This window comes from Acomys russatus, chromosome 17 (assembly GCF_903995435.1).
Source record: "Acomys russatus chromosome 17, mAcoRus1.1, whole genome shotgun sequence".
Taxonomy (NCBI): domain Eukaryota; kingdom Metazoa; phylum Chordata; class Mammalia; order Rodentia; family Muridae; genus Acomys; species Acomys russatus.
Window position 1 is genome coordinate 8,143,927 of NC_067153.1, and position 18,572 is coordinate 8,162,498.

An 18,572-nucleotide genomic window follows, 5' to 3' on the forward strand; every position below is an offset into this window, starting at 1 on the left:
AGGTGCAGCTCATCAGTGTGGCACAGGTCTGTATTTGTTCCTGCTCACTGACTTTATGTGATGCTGAGGGTGACACTTCGCCCTCTTCCTGTGAACATGTTCTGCCGAAAGTGCTACCAAAAAAGAATGGTGGTCTAGAGGAACCCAAAGTTTATGTGAAAAATGTAACCTACTTATAAATTTAGTTGTTCACATGCAGTTTGCTGAGGAACAATTGCTTCTTTGTATTCTCGTAGTTCAATGCCTTTCGGTGACATACGATTTTTACCTTTGACTTGGCTACCTAGAATTTCAACTTTCTTTTCTCTGTGACATTTACAGGGACTTCCCTGTTCTCCAGAATTATAGTTTCAATCCTGAAACTTAGACCAACATCCAGGAAACCAAATAAGTATCTGGATCCTGTCTCTGCCTCGCAGCTTCAGTTTGCTTTGTAATGGCTGGGTACCATTTCCTATATATTGTCAAGTATAACATTCTTTCCCATTCTTTCAAAGAGCTCATTCCTTGCTCACTGTGTAGGTGGAATGGTTTCCTCCTTCTTTTCTGGACAGGTAGGTAACATTTTATCACCTTATTTGAATGATCTGATAGGCTCAAATGGAGCCTGACGAAAAATAATTGTTCTGAGATTACTTCTTTGGGCCATATTTTCCAAATACACAACTTTAATTATAACCAGAATGAAATGAAAAAAGCAAAGAAGACAATTTGAGATTGAAGAGGATTTCACAGGCTTCCTAAGTTTGGAGAAATATTGAAAAGTATTAAAATATTACTCTGTAGTATTTTATGTACCCAATATACATTTCTTATGCATTATCCCTGTGTTGGTCTACATAGCTGGTATGCTCTGCTCCTTCATGATACTCAGAGCCTGGATGAGATTCCCCACATGCCCTTCAATACATTTATCTACACGCACACTCAGTTGTTAAACTCTTGTTGTAAAGGAATTTTAATCCAGCCATGTGCCTACTCTGGCAAAGGATCACATCCACAGACATGCCTTTAGTACACACCTTTAATCTCGAACAATGACATCTAATGGAGATGCAGACAAAGTGATGAATCAGACAAAGATCTGAAGGAATGAGTCATAGATAGGAAGTGCCCGAGTCTCACAAGAACAGAGAAGGAGAGGCTATGAGGCTATGTAAGAGCAGCTCAGGGAGAAAGCAGAGAATTTGTGGTGACAGAACAGTAGAGTTCAGGAGAACAGTACATTTCAGGTAAGTGCAGTTGAGTTCATGCGGTTGAGTTTGTGGAATTCAGAGGCAGTTTTTCTAAGCAGAGCAACCCAGTGTGAAGTGGAGAGAAACCAGTTTGAATCAGTCAACTTGGAGAGGAGTTTGAGTGAGAACAGCTGAGTAGAACCAGCCAGTCAGAGCTTAAAAATCACTAAAAAGGATGATCTTATTCAGCATTAAGTTTCAGAGACTGAAACTTTATAAGACTACACATAGCTACAAAAGAGCTAAAAACACTCTGGGCTCAGCTCATGGTGTGTATTCATATAGCTCAGGTATGTCTCTCATCTCATTCCCTCATCTGAGGAAATAAAAACAACATTTACATCTTTTTTCCACTTTCTTTCTTTTTATAAATATGGCATAATAAAAGTTAAATTAGATGGCATCAAAGATTTATGTAGCATCATGTTAAGAGAAAAATTAAGTGTGTCACAGATGATTGAGTTAATGGAGTCTTCTACGTGTGCCTTTCAATTCAACAAAAGCAGTTATAACTTTCATTTTAATATATCCGTAACTTTTTACATATGATTATAAGAGGCAGAGTTACTCAATTATAACAAGTAAATCATAAGTAATGAGTAATCTTTGGGGGAATAAGCAATTTGTATTCATTTAAATTATTTTATTAGCTTTTTAAGGAATTTCTTACAATGTTTAATTATTTTTACCTTCCCTCTCCTATCTCTTCCCAGGGCTCCATCCCTTTTCTCTTCCCACCCAACTTTGTGTCCTTCTGTTGTTGTGCCTGTGCCATCAAGGGCAATTTGTGATGCTCAGATATTCTTGATATGTGGTCTTCTACTAGATTGTGGGACTGTATTCTCAGAAATGAAATGGCGTTCTCTATCCCAGCCATTAATAATGGCCAATAGCTCTTTATCTAGTGGTGGGACTCCGTGCCCAATTCCCCCTTCCTGGGTTGGCATATGGTCTGCCTTGGGCTTGTGCATCATATCCAACGTGCTGTGAATGTCTACGTAGAGATACCCCACTGTTTCTAGAAAAGTGCTGCCTTCTATTCATCTACTATGTCTGGCTCATATAATCTTTCTCTTCTCCATTCTACAATGATTTCTAAACCTTGGAAGAAGGCCATTTAGGGCTATATATATATTGCAGTGTATTTTTTCTCTGCACCTTGACCAGTTATGGATCCCTGTGTTGATCATCATCTATAATTCTGCAAATAAATCCTCCTCTAATGAAGGTGGAGAGATGAGATGTTTGGTCATAAGTTCTTGACCCAATAATGATGCTATTTACAGCTTCCTTAAACTAATTCAGAAAGTGGTTAGCTGCTACTATTACAGCTATGCCACTATTGCACCACTGGGTATGTCTTTCTAGGCTGGTATTCATAGTAGCTGGCAATGATCACATCTGGGTGAGATTAATTATAGGTTTGCTCCCACAGCACTGTATGTACTGCCTTCCAACACTATGAAAGCTATCCAGTAGGGAAGAGGCTACTAGGTCCTACCAGTTTTATTTCTCCTTGTTCTGTGACTCAAGTATATAATGTCATCAGCAGTGAAATCTTGGCATCAAGTTCTGAAGAGTAGACAAGAGCATTAGCAATAGTTTGTAATGTTTGAGGTTTGAGGGTACCATATCTGTCAATATTCCCAAAGGAATGAGTATTTTTTACATTTTCCTTCCTTATAAAATATCCACATGATTTTCCCCCTTAAATAAAAACTTTAAAGTATTATCTCTGTCTAGGACATAATTCTAATTTCTGCATCATCTTTCTATAATTTTTGCAGTTGAGACAGACATTGTAAAATGACATCCATTTTCCAGTCATTTTCATCTCTATAGACAGGTTAACAATGTTGGACACATTATGCACACATTAAAAAAACACTTTTCAAAAGTGTGTGTGTATGTGTGTGTGTTTGTATATGTGTGTGTGTGTGTGTGTGTGTGTGTGTGTGTGTGTGTGTGTGTGTGTTGGAGCTGAAAAATCAGGCCTTAAGGCATATTAGGCAAAAATGAGCTCCAAACTCAGCCAGATCTTTACCAATACATTTTCTGACTACCTATTGAGAATATAACCTGATACAAAACCAAATAATGAATGTTTTCATATATTCTGTCTTCCAAGCTCCTATTGATGAGCAAATACAAATTGCTGAAAAATAGAAATAATGTGGCAATCACTGTAGTTACTAATCTTACAGAAACATAGTTTGGCTAAGATTTCTTGCCTCTGGGAAGAAAAATTAAGGACAACTTCAAATATAATCTTTAGGGAACATGAAGAGGGAAAACTGAAAAGATGACAAAGGCTCAAAGTGTACAGGTCCTCTGTAAAATCATCCATGCCCTGCATCTCAAAAGGATATTTATTAGTAGTGCTCTAGTCTGTGATAATTCAGGTCACTAGTTATGTTTACATGGAGGACAAATGAGAGAGTCTGAGGAGGGTCCATTATAATGTGATCTGAGTAGAAGTTAGTATTCCCAATGGCCACAGCAGACACTCTGTGCATGTTGCATTTCTCCAGTCTCAGTAGCAGGCCCAAGTGTACTAGAGTGACCATTGTAGTCAGTAAAATGCTAAACAGAGATATGAGGAGTCAGATTAGCAGTGGAAGGTAGGAGAGCTGAGCCAGAGGCCACACTCAGGCTTTGTTAACTCACAGAACTGAGGGAATTCCTAGCACTTACCTCTTATTCTCTGGATTAAAGGGGTAACATTTTGACCATAAGGTGAAGAGATTATTGACCAGAAGCAGACAGATCCCGTACATTCTCAGGGCCTTGAATGTGATCACTGGGTTAGATAACACTGGGGTCTTTGTTAAGGAACTGAAGGAAGGCATTGACACCCTCACAGTGGGGAGGGCAGACAGAGATGGTGTAGGGTGCTAAATGCCACAAAATGATAAACTTTATGGAAAAAGCCTAAACATCCCACATAGGACATGATCTTCTTACACACTGAATCTCAAGACCTAAAAATATGAAACAGGATTTAAAAAGAAGTGGAGTAAGTTTATAATAAAAAGAATCCTTTCAGCATTATATGTTAATGTTAATGAAGGTTAAATATATTTATTTGCATTACTATGAGCACAGCTTTAGTCTGGCAAGACACATGTCACTATTATCTGTCCTTGACATGGGATTGGGGTAAGTCCATGGCATATGGTCAAAAAGGCTCATTACAGTGACTGAATGAATGACTTGTCTTCTTACCATATTCAGAGTAAAAAATGTAGGATGACTTGCTAAACCACCCATGCTCTACAAAATACCATAAAGTCACAGACACATGGGGTTGTTTGGATTTTACTTGAGGTACTAGCTTCATCTCTCTATATCCTATAGAAAATGTCTTCAAATATTAAAAATGTTAATGAGTAATTATCATAGACCTTTCCAATTGAAACAATCACATCCTATCTGACTTCTGATGTGGTAAATATGCTAATAATGAAGCACAAAAGACAGAAGGTGACATGATTAGTGAATTATTATTTCTACTCCCACGTGGAACTTTCAATTTGTTATTTAGTTTCATTTGAATGATATTCTTTGCTTTTGCCATAGCAATGTCATGCTTTAATGCAGAAACTATTAACCAGCAGGGAAAAAAACCATAAGAATAATAGTAAATATATTTTTACTTCTCATCGAATTCAATTTAACAAAATCTACATGACTTCAAGCCCTAGTCAATGTAATAAACTAACACAGTAACCTCTCCAGAGAACCTGTTCTGGGGATAGTCTCCCTCTAGTGGTGGGGGCTGGAAGTGACTTGTTTACTTTTTCTACCTAAGTTTTTGTTTGTTTTAATTTATTTATTTATTCATTTTATATTCCAATTATAGCCCTCTCCTTACTTTCCTCCCTGTCTCACCTTAAATCCCTCGGGCCCTTATCCCCCTTCCTCTACTTCTTAAAAAAGGGGAGCCCCCTTTCCAACCTACCCGACCACATCAAGATGCATCAGGACTGAGCTTGTCCTCTTCCCCTGGGGTCTGTCAAGGCAGGTCCTCCAGGAGGAAGTGATCAAAAAGCTGGCAACAGAGTCCATGTCAGAGACAGCCTCCACTCCCCTTACTAGAGGATCCATGTGACACTCGGACTGCCCATTGGCTACATCTGTGTAGGGGACCTAGTTCCAGTTCATGTGTGGTCCTTAGTAGGTGCTTCAGATTGGGCCAGGTATTGGTTAAACATTCCCTCTATTTCTGCTCTATCTTTATCCATGAACATCTTATAGACAGGATAAATTTTGAGTTGGTGTTTGTGAGTGAGTCTGATGGTACCTTTGGATGGATCTTGCTTTTCTCTCTCAACTGAATTTTGGTTTAAGCATCCCATTTAGTTGACCTAGGGGGAATCTCATGTGCATTTCTTGTTATTTCTGAGGACTCATGCTCAGAAATGGCATGAATAGTACAAAATTCATTTCAGCAACATCCTTTGTGTTGGTTTCTTTATCTGGCCTGCCCAGTTGGCACACTTTCATTGCTGTTTCTTGCATCCTAGTATTCATTTTTTTTTCTTTTTCTGTATGGTTGATGGTTGGATTTGCATGTCCTGTAATACTTGGTCCTCTTTGTTTGAATCCACAATAGACTGTGATATTAATCACAGAGTCTGTGCCCTAGAAAGGACTCTAAGCAGTTAAGAGGACAGAGCATTGGCTCCTCCTCTCTGATACACTCAATCTTTTTTTTTATTAATTTATTCTTGTTACATCTCAATGTTTATCCCATCCCTTGTATCCTCCCATTCCTCCCACACCCCCCCCCCATTTTCCCATTATTCCCCTCCCCTATGACTGTTCCAGAGGGGGATTACCTCCCCCTGTATATTCTCATAGGGTATCAAGTCTCTTCTTGGCTACCTGCTATCCTTCCTCTGACTGCCACTAGGTCTCCCCCTCCAGGGGACATGGTCAAATGTGAGGCACCAGAGTATGTGAGGATACACTCAATCTTAAAATAGTCAGCTACTATATTATGAGAACTTCAAGGAATATGGAAAACTGTATCTAAGACTTACAGTTTATGTAGGTTTTGTTTCTTTTGTTTTGCTTTTCGAGGCAGGGTTTCTTTGTGTATGCTGGCTTTCTTGTAACTCACAGTAGACAGGCTCACCTAGAACTCAAGAGATCCACCTGCCTCTCCCTCCCAAGTGAAGAGATTAAAGGCTTATACCAACCACGCCCAACTAAGACTTACAATTTGGAGCCACAGAAGAACATTCATCTAAGAGTCAGCATTTGCATTCAAGCCACAAAAGTAAGAGATCTAGCACATCGTGTTCCAATGGATTCCTCAGACTGTACTTTCAGCTGATTTTTTTTTACAGGAAACTGAGACCACTCTATCACTCAGCTACCCATTACTGTAACAAATTACCAAACAAAATGAAGTTAAGATGAGCAAAGATTTGTTTTGCATCAATGTTTTATATATTAATATTTCAGGCAATGGTCAATTGACTGTGTTGGCTTTGGAATGGGGGTAAGGCAGTACATCAATATGGGGAGCTCACAGTGAAGCAAGATGCTCAGGTCATCCTGTCTGAAGACAAGAAGCAAGGGCAGATGGCCAGAAGACATTCCACATGCCCTGCTTTTTAAAGCACCTGTCAATAACCCTGTAGAATACTAACCACATCTTTAAAATATGAGCTCTTGTGGCATGGCCATAGCAACCATTCATCTGAGCCTAGTCAACCCTTAAAGTCATGGGAAATAATAATACAATTGTTATTTCTTCAGTCACTAAGTTTAGAGGCAGCTGCGACACACCAATAGATAGCTAAGGGTCTAGCTGCAATAACCCACCTGGATCTTTCCATCTTTCTGTCCCTGCTTCTAGATCTATATTTGTAATTTCCCCCCCCCCCCCATAGTTTTTATATTTTTGTAAAATTCTGTTTGGTTCCAACCAAAGTGAGGTCTACAGAGACAGATGTATCTGAACATTTTGACATTTTTACTCAAGTCTCACATTCTTTTGGGGTAAGGAGGGAATATGCACACAACAATTGGTTTTAGTGTGGCATTCTTTTACATATATGTTGTTTTGTTTTATTTTCATCATGTAACTTATTGATGAATTAATTTTTACATCAGACTAAACTATTTAAGCAAAGATTTTTTTGAAAGATAACTTTAATTTGTAGTTAAAATGATTCTGCATTTTGGCAGTTCCAATAATAAGGTTAATAAAATAATGACTCCAGTTGTAACCATTGGGCTCATAGTCTGTGATTCTGATTAAATGTTTCCCCAGTTAGAGGGATCTCACTTTGAAATTCACTGTTTTTCCTGTGAAGAGTTTTCAGATTATTCCCCCACGTGTTTATGTTCTTTCGTCTGTCTGAAACACTTAGTAACTTCTTGCTTGTTTTTTCTGGCCCCTCCTCCTCTTCCAAGTGACTCTCCCAGATTCTCTGAATAGAATCAGGCCGACTTGCTGTCATTTGTACAATCTAGTGACCACTTCTATGTACCCAGTGAAAAGAGTCAATAGTGGTTGTTTGATAGCTAACTCTGTCTGCTCAACTCACCTTGCAGGACTGCCTTGTCACTCCTTTTCTGTGAAGACTATCATTGGTCATAAAAACAATGCCATAAAGAATGATCTCTTATATTTTATTTCCCGTATCTCTGGGCTTGAACATATCAAAATTTAGCATTGTAGAAGGAGCATTGGAATAAATCATTTGACCAATTATTTTCTAAGCTTTAAGGACAAATCGTGTGCCCTTGGGACCCCATGACAAACATCTTCCTCTAATGCTTATCATTTAGCTGTGCAAATAATTTTTTTATTTACAAAATAATTAACATTAATCTATGCCTATGAAATTGGTTCCTAGACATCACATGTTAGACATTCTTGCTCAAAATATCTGCACTGAGAAACTAAACTGTGAGAACATTTTTATACTTAGAAGCACTACAATGCTGGCCTTTACCTCTTGTGATCAAAGACTTTTGTCAGATGGGACACTAGACTGAGCCACTGAGAGCCAATTATTACAATACGTTTTTCTTTCTAAATTTGTCTTTTGACCACTTGCATTGTCCTCACATTAAGACATTTTTCTATGTCATACAGAGGAGCCACTCCAGTCTCTATTCTGTGGTCCTTGTTCGTGCCACATTAAAACCTTCATGAAAGTTGTCAAGGTCACCACCAACTGGCTTATCGTCTTGGTATAAAAGAACTCCTTCTTCCTGACCTTTTCCCATTTAAATCTCTTAATTTATCTATTTGGTATCATCCTGATTTCTTAGTAAATCCAACACTAGTGAAATGAAAACCATTTTTGTACATGTGCCAAGTATTACTAAAACTTTTAAATATGTCGCAAAAAAGGGCAGCAATTTAGATTAAAAGAATTTATTTATAGTTTGTCTGTTATCTTTTCTTCCACCCTTCCTCCTCTTCTCCTTCTTCCATAAAAATAAGAGAGAGAGAGAAAGAGAGAGAGAGAGAGAGAGAGAGAGAGAGAGAGACAGAGTGAGACAGACACAGAGAGAGAAGAAAAATCCATAAGAAAATAAACCTGGAGAACCATGAAATATGCATCATTTAATCACTTAAGTATCTATCACGAAGTTTGATGAAATACATGAGCCGCTGTATTTATGATATTCTAATATTATGAGAAAAGCTGAGTAGAGGACAAAGATGAAGCCTGTGAGAAGTCTGTCTTACATTCAGACGTGTGTGCTCATTTATCAGTTGGCTGAAGGCTCGAATGCAAAAGAGGAATTTGACTACATATATAAATATAAAATCCACCAAGGTGTAAATCATATTTAAATGACTGTGAGTGAATGGAAAAATACAGCAAAACCTGAATCACAAGGAAATAGAAAGCAGACATATGTGTCTGGGTATTTTATCAAGGATGCAAAACAGAACTAGATATCAAAGCATATGATCCACACAGGGCCAGAGAGAGAAGGAAGGTTCCACAAAGCGATTAATCAGGTGCATGAAATGTACTCGCGACTAACACAGAAGTAGTCTATGGCTTAGCTGCTCAAAAGAAATATGAGCATGGCTGGGGGACGAGGAGTGCATTATCGAGTTAGGATTATTTGCAGAAGCAATGGGAAAATGTAAAGCTTGTCTGTGGGATCCCATAGAGCCTATTAGTTAACTTTCTTCTCTTCTCTATGGCCACTTCTCCTCACAAGGCCTCTGGACAATGAAGGTAGAAAATGAGTTCATCTGGCTTTCCATATTAGTGTTCTAAACACTCCCACTGCTAGCTGCAACATCAAGACGCGAAGAAATGTAACAGGGTAAATGTTATTTCCAAACATGCCTGCTCTATTTCTTTGTCACAGCCTTTAACCCACGTGCCTTTTGTGGAGAGACAGTGTAGTGAGAACTTTTCCCACTGAGTGCTGTCCCTTCTACCCTGTGCGGACCTCTCGTCCTTCATACTCCTCACTTCCACTTTGAAATGTGCCTTTCCTGGTCCTATCACCCAGTTTCCTTTTTCTAATAAAATGAAATGAACATATGCCTAGTACAGAGGAGGCCCTGTATTCAGTCCCTGGCCTGAAAAAAAAAAAAAAAAGAATAAAACCTGGATTATAAGCACCTCAGCCTCTTCTTTCCCATGAACAACACATTTTAAATGTTACAGCTTTAAGATGCTGGCGAACGTGTAAGGATGTCTACAACAGGAGTTTGGAGAAAGAGTGATATTATTACTTTTTTGGAGTTTCCGCCTTTCCATGCATTTTTACTTCCAGAGTACTGTATTTTACTATGTACTTGGCACCCGATAAGACTTATAACATGTACTGTTGGATATATAAGCAATTAGGACCCTTGTGTCACCATTCCTTCACTGACTATACCTGCTTAGACATTTCTCCTGCACATCCTGTTGTACTCCAGAAAAATGTCAAGAGCTCTGGTCCTCACAGGAATAGTTCTGATAAATCCAAGGCAAAGAGATCATGGGAATTCCAAGTTTCTTGTCGAGTTCTAGCTTAGGAAGAATCTTGGCATCCAACTAAGGCAACAAGAGTAGAAGGCTAACAAATACAAATTTTGTTTCTGAAAAGACATGAAAAAAAAAAAAAAAGAGAGATGCTGTTTTGATCTTTGGGATTTTGTTTGTTGGAAATGTGATGGATGGCAATCCTGTAGACATTTGAAAACAATAAGAGGTGTCAAATGGAAGCAGACCTGAGCTCTTGAACATATATTCATTCAAATATACATTTAAATATCCTATACTGTCTCAGATCTTGTCATAAGTTGCCATTTTTATAATTCTGAGATCAATTACACTATTTGTAGACAAAGTACAGCTCTGTTGCAGGGCTCTACAGACCTGGAGTGAGGAAAAAAGGTTACAGCTTATACAGACACATGCAGTCTTAGGCATAACCTTCTTTAAATATATAAAATAAAAACCATTGATTTGTCTGGGGCTGTTTTAAAAATGATGGGTCTTGAAAAAATGGACCATAAGAAAGTCATTGAGATGCCAAGTGATCCAATATTTTTAAATAACATTTTAAAAAACCTACTTGCTTGGCATTTTTAAAATCTTTGAAGTAAATAATTCCTGTGGTTCTTTTACTTATCTGAAAAACAAAATGTGGGAGGGGTGATTACATTTCTAATTTATAGCAAAGAGCCAATGTGAGAACCATTCTCTGTTCTAGCATTATCTCCAGAAATGTCAGCTGTTCCTCACACCTCTGTCAGTTTCAACTTAATCTGTAGATTCTTACAGCCACAGAATAAGCCATTTCAAGTCCTTGCCTCTCACCCCCTTCTCTTCTTTCTCACCTTTATTTCTTGTTCCCTGCATTAGAGCAAGCATATCGCCATTTTTAAGGCAAATATTTCATCCTGCTGTTTCTCAAGCCCATTTCTCTGTGTTATTGTCTAGAATATGTGAGACAACATTCCAAGAGGAAAATGGAAAACTCTGGCTTCTTTTAGGGACCAGGTGTACAAAGCTGTGAATGCTCACACTTCATATATTACTATTTTTTGTTCTCAAAACTTCACAGCTCCACTCTGAGGGAAACTCAACAGGATGGATGACCTGGTTTCCACAGCAGATAAATTATAAGAGGAGGGAGGAAAAAGGACCAAGTAGAAGGGGAATTTGGAATAATTTTAATTTTATGTTAGTATTGCTGTGGCTACATTTTGAAAGAGTTGTTAACTATCATAGATTTGCTAAAATATTTGCAGATGTAAATGTACCCAAGAATTTGGTCCAAAATAACAAATTATTGAAACTGGGGAATGAGGATTTAAAATTACATTGTATTGTCCTTTCGCATTATCAGATGAATTTCTTGGGAAGAGAGAAGAGAAGAGAAGAGAAGAGAAGAGGAGAGGAGAGGAGAGGAGAGGAGAGGAGAGGAGAGGGGAGGGGAGGAGAGGAGAGGGGAGGAGAGGAGAGGAGAGGAGAGGAGGGTTTAGAGGGCAGGAGGTGCTTGTGCTCACAAAGATAAACACAAGGGGGAACCAGGAATGTTAAACAGACAGGGTTGTTGTTTCTTTAACTGATATATAACCTGGCGATGGAGGGAGTCAAGAGCCTAATGGTCTGTGTTATCTGCAGGTCCAGGTCACATCTGACTCTCCAAACTTGTATATTTATTGGTTATTCTTCCTAGATCCATATCTTGAGCACTGCTTCTTACTCAATGGAATCCATCTTTATAGAAGAGGTCATATGTGCTTTGAAGGGCTTCAATGTGATTACGTCTTAGATATTGTCAGACACGCAGGATTGAGTTGGTTATCATCTGGAAACTTTCTTCCAAAAGTGAGCTGTTCATACATATGCCTAAAATAAACTTCTCAGTTTCAGAAACTAGAAGTTTGAACCAACATCAGCTATTGAGTCGTAGTGAACTGGTTTCTTTCTTGCCTTTTGGCCATGGCATTGGCAGAGATGTCCACAAAGGCGGAAGGAAGGAAAGAGAGGAAGGGATGGGAGAAGAAGGGAGAAAAAGAGAGAGAGAGATACACAGAGACAGAGAGAGATAGAGACAGAGAGACAGAGAGAGAGAAACAGAGAGAGGGAGGATATCTTATAGGAGTAGATATCAGATGAACTACCAAACACATAGATCAGTGACGCATTGAGCCCACTTGTTTAGGCATTAGAGTGATAATTCCAGGCTATAGATATCAATGATCTACCTGAATAATTCTTTATAGGTATCGAAACTTGCATTTCAGGCTTACCACAAAATGCACAGAAAGATTCTGATAGGCACAAGGGCTTCTCCAGGTTTGTCATTCAACAACTCATCGCATGGATCCATATGGGAAACTTCTAATTTTACATCCTTTGTTGACACATAAACTTGCAACACAAAAGAGATAACAACTCAGGCATACACACACACACACACACACACACACACACACAGACACACAGAGACACACACACACACGTCAATTTTATCGATTAATGACATGAACATTGGACAATATATTTTTAAACATGTCTTTTCTGCCTGTCTATATAATATGTGTATTCATGTTTTCATGTCTTCATAATTAAATAATTTATGTGTGAAAAGGGGGCCATAGATCAACTATATTTAAATAGCTCATTTGAAGCTATCTCAGAAGATATAAATTATTTTTGATATAATGACTCACTCCTTCATGAAAGAGCTTAGGTTCAGATTCTAGTATCTTCAAAATATTCATTCAGTTTTACTAATTTGAATTTGCTAATTTAATTTCTCATGGTGCTGTTACAAGTATTTTTCATAGCTTATTTTCATTTATATAGTACATTGCCAATTTCAAAGTTTGTAGAGATAATTTTGGCTTTTCAGTAATGAATCTTAAATTGATCTCTAACTGAGAACAAATGTGTTTTTGCTTTAACTTAGTGTTCACCTTATACAAATTTCACTACATGCAAAAATGCAATTTCTTGGGTTTTTTGAACATGATTATTCTTTAGAAAATGCTTAAAGTTCATATTGAAGGAGAGCATGTTCAAGAATAGGAAGTTTATGACCTCAAATTATAAATATGTTCCTGGAGAAGCCTACATATATACACATATTACAACATGTTGAGATAACTAAACCATTAGTTTTAATTGATTTTTTATTGTTTATATATGTATGTATATAATATATATGATTCAATTTTATGTATCTGTGGAATCTCAATGTCAGCTGTCTCCATCTTATTTTTAAATATCTTTTCATTTGTTTTTGATTGTTTTATACATGTATACCATGTATTTTGATCATAGCTGTCCCTCACTACTTCTTGCAGACCCTTCATCATGTCTCTCTCCTAACTTTGTAGCCTGCCTTTTAATCCACTGTGTGCAGTTAATGTGGTCCATATGTGTATGCATGTAGGACCATCTACTGTAATATAAACTGTTAATGCCCAGCTATGACTCTGAAGAGCTCCAGGGTAGGGTCTCCGTGGCAGGATCAGATTCCCTTTCAGTTGGCTTCATCTCTTGAGTCACTGATCAGGACTGAAAGAAGGAAAAGGAAAGATAGCCAAGGATTTCTTCTCTAGAGTCTGGCTATACTGCAACCGAGGAGGAAAACTTAAACTGACCACAATTTTCCTATAACTGAGGCTGTCAAAGCAGCTTCTAGCGAGGGGGTCATAAAAGGAGTCTCTTTCATCTGTATGTAGGCCTCTTTGGGGAAGATCTCCACGAAGCTAATGTAAACTTAGACCTGTTAGCCCTAGAAGGCTAATGGTAAAGCCCTGAGTCGGCTAACTTATTTGCGAATCTACAGGGAAATAAGAGAGAGATAGAAAATAAACCAAATAAACCACATACACAGAAAGGGGGGGGGGTGGATGAAGTTAGGCATCTTAACTTCAATTGAAATTAAGCTACCCAGTTCCAACAGCGTTTATTGTTGGGCACTGTACTTTATACTTCTGATAAAAGAAAAGTACCTCAAGGTCAAAAAAGGGCAATTAATCACAAAAACAGATGAATTCTAAAATACAACAGGTTACTTGTTTTCAGACTAAACATTTCTTATCTATGTATATATTACGTATGTTCACAGTGAGTTCAGAGTGACAAAGGTTGACAAGGCCTAAAGGTTAACAGAGTCTAAAACTTTGAAGAATATATATGACTTATCAGTTAGGATTGACCTAACTATATTCATCTATATCTTAGTTCATAATGAGTTCAGGACAATAATTGTATCTGTCTTTCATTCTAAGTGAATCAAATGCACCACCCATGAATTCAGACTCTGACACACATGAAATTAAGAAGCTGAATCACTGGAGACTGATTTCTGATTCAAAAGCAGTGTCAGCAACGTCGAGGCCACTAACAGATTGGCTGTACCAACATAGTGATGGCGAGTGTTCATTGCCCATGACACTAAAGGTGGAGGCTACAGTATTTATGCCTGGAAATGGCATTACTGGTCTTCTTGTTGGGCTGTATCTCATAAATATGTTTCTTTTTTATTCTGGTTGCACAGTAACCCTTTATCAACTTGCCCCTTTTCTGATTCAGTCCTGTATATCTGCCAAAAGCGCTAGTACATGACTAATAGAAGCATCTCATCATCTCCCCATGTTCTAGCAAAGATGCTAAATTATGACTCTTTTAAGAGGGTGATGTCAAAGAAATTGTCTTTTTCCAACCCATACCTTACCAAGCCTGATCAAGCATTCCCAAACCCACAACAATGTATACTCCATGTCTTCTGTGTTCATGTCAGTGGTGCTGCAGAAATTTGGGGGGTATAGTACCTTCCCTATTTTGCCAAGACTATCTATCAGGTTCTTTGCTGAAATTACATAAGTGAGTCACAATTTTACCCTATATTTATTCAATTCCTGATATATATGACACAAGATATATATATATATATATATATATATATATATATATATATATATGTATATATATATTTAGATATATGTCATTACTCTTCCTCACAGGTGAACATCTTAATAATCATAGTGCTACTTGGTGCAGAGAACTGCCTATGTTATGCCTATCATTAGTGACAGGGGCTTCATTGTCTGCCAAGTAGCTGTGTGATTAGCTTCAAACCCCATCTCTATGGTGCTCTGGTGGGCTATTTTCATTACGATCTTACTGATGCACCTTTCTAAAATTAAGTTTAAGTCAGAAATAGCACACAGGAGGTATTTCTGGGGCTGGTCTTGAAGTCAGCAAGTCAGCAACTGTGGAATGGAAGTGGGGCGAGGTGGATTGGGTAGGAAAATGGATCCACAAAGCTACCTCGTTTCAACTGCCAGTCAGTTCTTTCAAAGAAGTGTTGTGTTGAGGAATGAACAACCCAAACTAGAAAAAGGAGCTGGGGCTATTAGCCAACTTGTTCAGCCTGCACTCCTCACCTGTGCTAGCTCCAGAGGGAGCGGCCATCTGAATAATGTCTGCTCATGCTCTCAGAAGCTCAGGGAAGTAGTCATTTTGTGCCCTATCATAAATAGCAAATCATCTACTGAAAGAATATGCATCAGAGAAGGGACAGTGAAAATGAAAATGGAGCCATGTGACCTCTTGAGTGGTTCTAGTACCACTGTGACTATTGGGGGGAAATTAGAGTCATGTGACCTCTAGTATGGCTCTAGTACCACTGTGACTATTGGGGGAAATGGTGGAAAACTGGAAAAACTCACCTGTCTAGACTATTTTAAAAGAATTTGTATATAGCTCTATAGGTGCTCATTGCCTTTTTTGACTAGTCTATAATACATGGTGGATGAAAATGAAAAGAGGAAACTTTATTTTGACTTATTGCTGCAGGAATTCATCTACTGTGGGAGTGTTGGAATGACTTGTGGCCTTAGGAGTGAGTGGATGTGGCAACTGCTTGTTCATGGTAACAACCTGGAAGCAGAGATCTTAGGAAAGAAGTAGGGTTTGGCTATAGTCCACAAAGGCCAATGTCTGAAAGCCACGGTTCCCATCTAAAAAGGTCCCATAACCTCCAAAAATGGTGTGAACAACTGGGGACTGTGGACTCAAACACATGAACTTTTGAGCGACATAGCAACCTGGAGAAAGGTCATAATATTTTATGCTATTATATTGCATATATTATTATTTACCCAGTGTGTTGGCAAAGTCTATTGTACAATAGTGTCTGTATAGAAAAAAAAAAAAAAAACAAGTAGCAAGGGCAATTAACCTGGTCCTCATTGAAAATTCAGGTTGACAAAGAGATGCAGAGAACCATGTAGCAGTGATGCAACTGTGACAACAAAACATAAAGAGATGGGCTATTTTCTGCACGCTGTAAGGCCTTTCAATCTGAAGGGGGTTAGTTGTTTTTGTTTGTGTTTGATTTTGTTTTCATTTTTTTTTTTCGTCATAAATAAGGGTTTGAAGGTCACAAGTTACAAATATATTCCCTCTGCACCAGGACAAATCAATCAGGAAGTATTAAGCAGCTATATGACCTAAGTTGCTACACATCTTTTGAATGATGAAATAATGTGACTTCGACAAGGGGATTCTAAATTGAACTTGAATTTGTCACATAACATGTTTCTTTTATAACCTTGCTTATCCATTAGCTAAACATGTTCAGAATCTAATCCTAAGAGATCTCAGAAGAAAAAGAACTACAATTTTTTTTGGTTTTGGCCCAGGTGTGGTTCAACCTTTGTTATGTCAAGGCTTGACCTACGTCAATGACCTGAAGCTGTAGCTTCTCTTCCTTATGTATATTGCCTGTTTGCAGCAGGGGGAAAGATGATGAACTCTCACTTATTAATCATTCTTGTGCTAAGCAGTGTGTCTTCCCAGACTCGCAGGAGTCTCAAGCTGGTCACAGTGATGATGCAATGGTTTTCTGTGAGTCATTTCAGACTCCCTGGGAAGACACTGCCTGGCCTTACATGCCATCTGCCTAGCCATCTGTGTCTTATCATGGGCCCTAAGAAGAACCACTAGACCCCGCTAATTTATTATATATTCTATCCAGGCAATATAAATCACTGAATGCTGACTTGGTCAAGAAAGATCTATAAGGGTAGGCAGGAAAGAATTTCTTCTGAAGAGGTACATTTTGCACCCTGGGAAAAATGTCCAAAAATTTTGCCTCATGTTAAAATATGTACTTGCTAATCTGTATTCCATTCAATATTTCCCTTATCAAGAGAGGGTAAGAATCATACTTCATTGCACATATAAATATATTTATGTGCACACACATGTATGAAATGATGGCAGTGATGTGGTGTTCTAAATTGTCACTACTCAGGTAATTATCCTGGTCATCCATGAGTGAAGGTGACACTGCTTCCATTTTTTGATGTTTTACCTATTTCTTATCCTTGAGTGAGCAAACTAACCCAGAAATAAAAATATAGCTATTTTCATATTTATATGCCAGATGCTGGATTGTTACAGAATAATTTTATTTAATTATTTGCAGGCACTCATTGACATAATTTTGAATAATTTCATGAACCCACATAAACCAAGGCTCAGGGATAGTTTTGTAATATTTGTATTTATATTTTGAAAATGTCCTATGTGTACTTAATATATCTTGATCATATCTCCCTTAAACCTCTCAGAATCCTGCCATATACGTCCCAACTTTATGTCCCATTTTTTATTTTTTAACTCACTGAATCTAGTTAGCATTGCCCAAGGGCAGAGGCTTGTGGAGCCATCTTTTGATGCACAAGCAACTTATCAGTGCCAAGAGTAAACAATGCAGTAAGTAAAAATCCAGTAATCGAGCAAGGTCATAAAGAAAGGAGCCTGAGGTCTTGGCCCCATTTCTTCCTCCTTCCTTCTCTGCACATCTTACTGAGCTTCTAGCAGCACCATGATGGACCAGAGTACCCAGAGGTTCACCACCTTCACCATGATGGACCAGAGTGCCCAGAGGTTCACCACCTTCACCATGACAGACCAGAGTACCCAGAGGTTCACCACCTTTGTGCTCCATTGCAGTCACTCTGAGGAGGGTCCGTGAAAGAATTTGACATTGTCCTTGGAAAACAAGTGGCAGTTCCTGGCTAGAATACCCATGAATTTTGGATCTAGGTTTGGGCTCCTGTCTTTATAGTAAGGCACCAGCTACTTAAAAACTAAGGATATTTAAGCCATCCCTTTACCAAAATGAAAAATGTTTAAGAGATGTGATCTGAAAACTGGATTAAATTCTTGAACTCTTATACTAAATACAATTGTAAATAAACTAATGAAATTTGGTGGTGGGGGTGGGGGTAAGCCCAGTAAGCAACAAGTGGCATCTTCCTAAAGGGCAGTTTTCAAAGGTGAAAATGGGCATAACGGACCCCACGTGGTG

The 18,572-nt window shown here is 38.3% G+C and overlaps 1 pseudogene; it reads left to right on the forward strand.

Moving 5' to 3' along the window:
- Positions 1 to 18,164: 18,164 nt before the first annotated feature.
- LOC127201790 (cytochrome c oxidase subunit 7C, mitochondrial-like) lies at positions 18,165 to 18,355 on the forward strand (annotated as a pseudogene).
- The last annotated feature ends 217 nt before the right edge of the window (positions 18,356 to 18,572 follow it).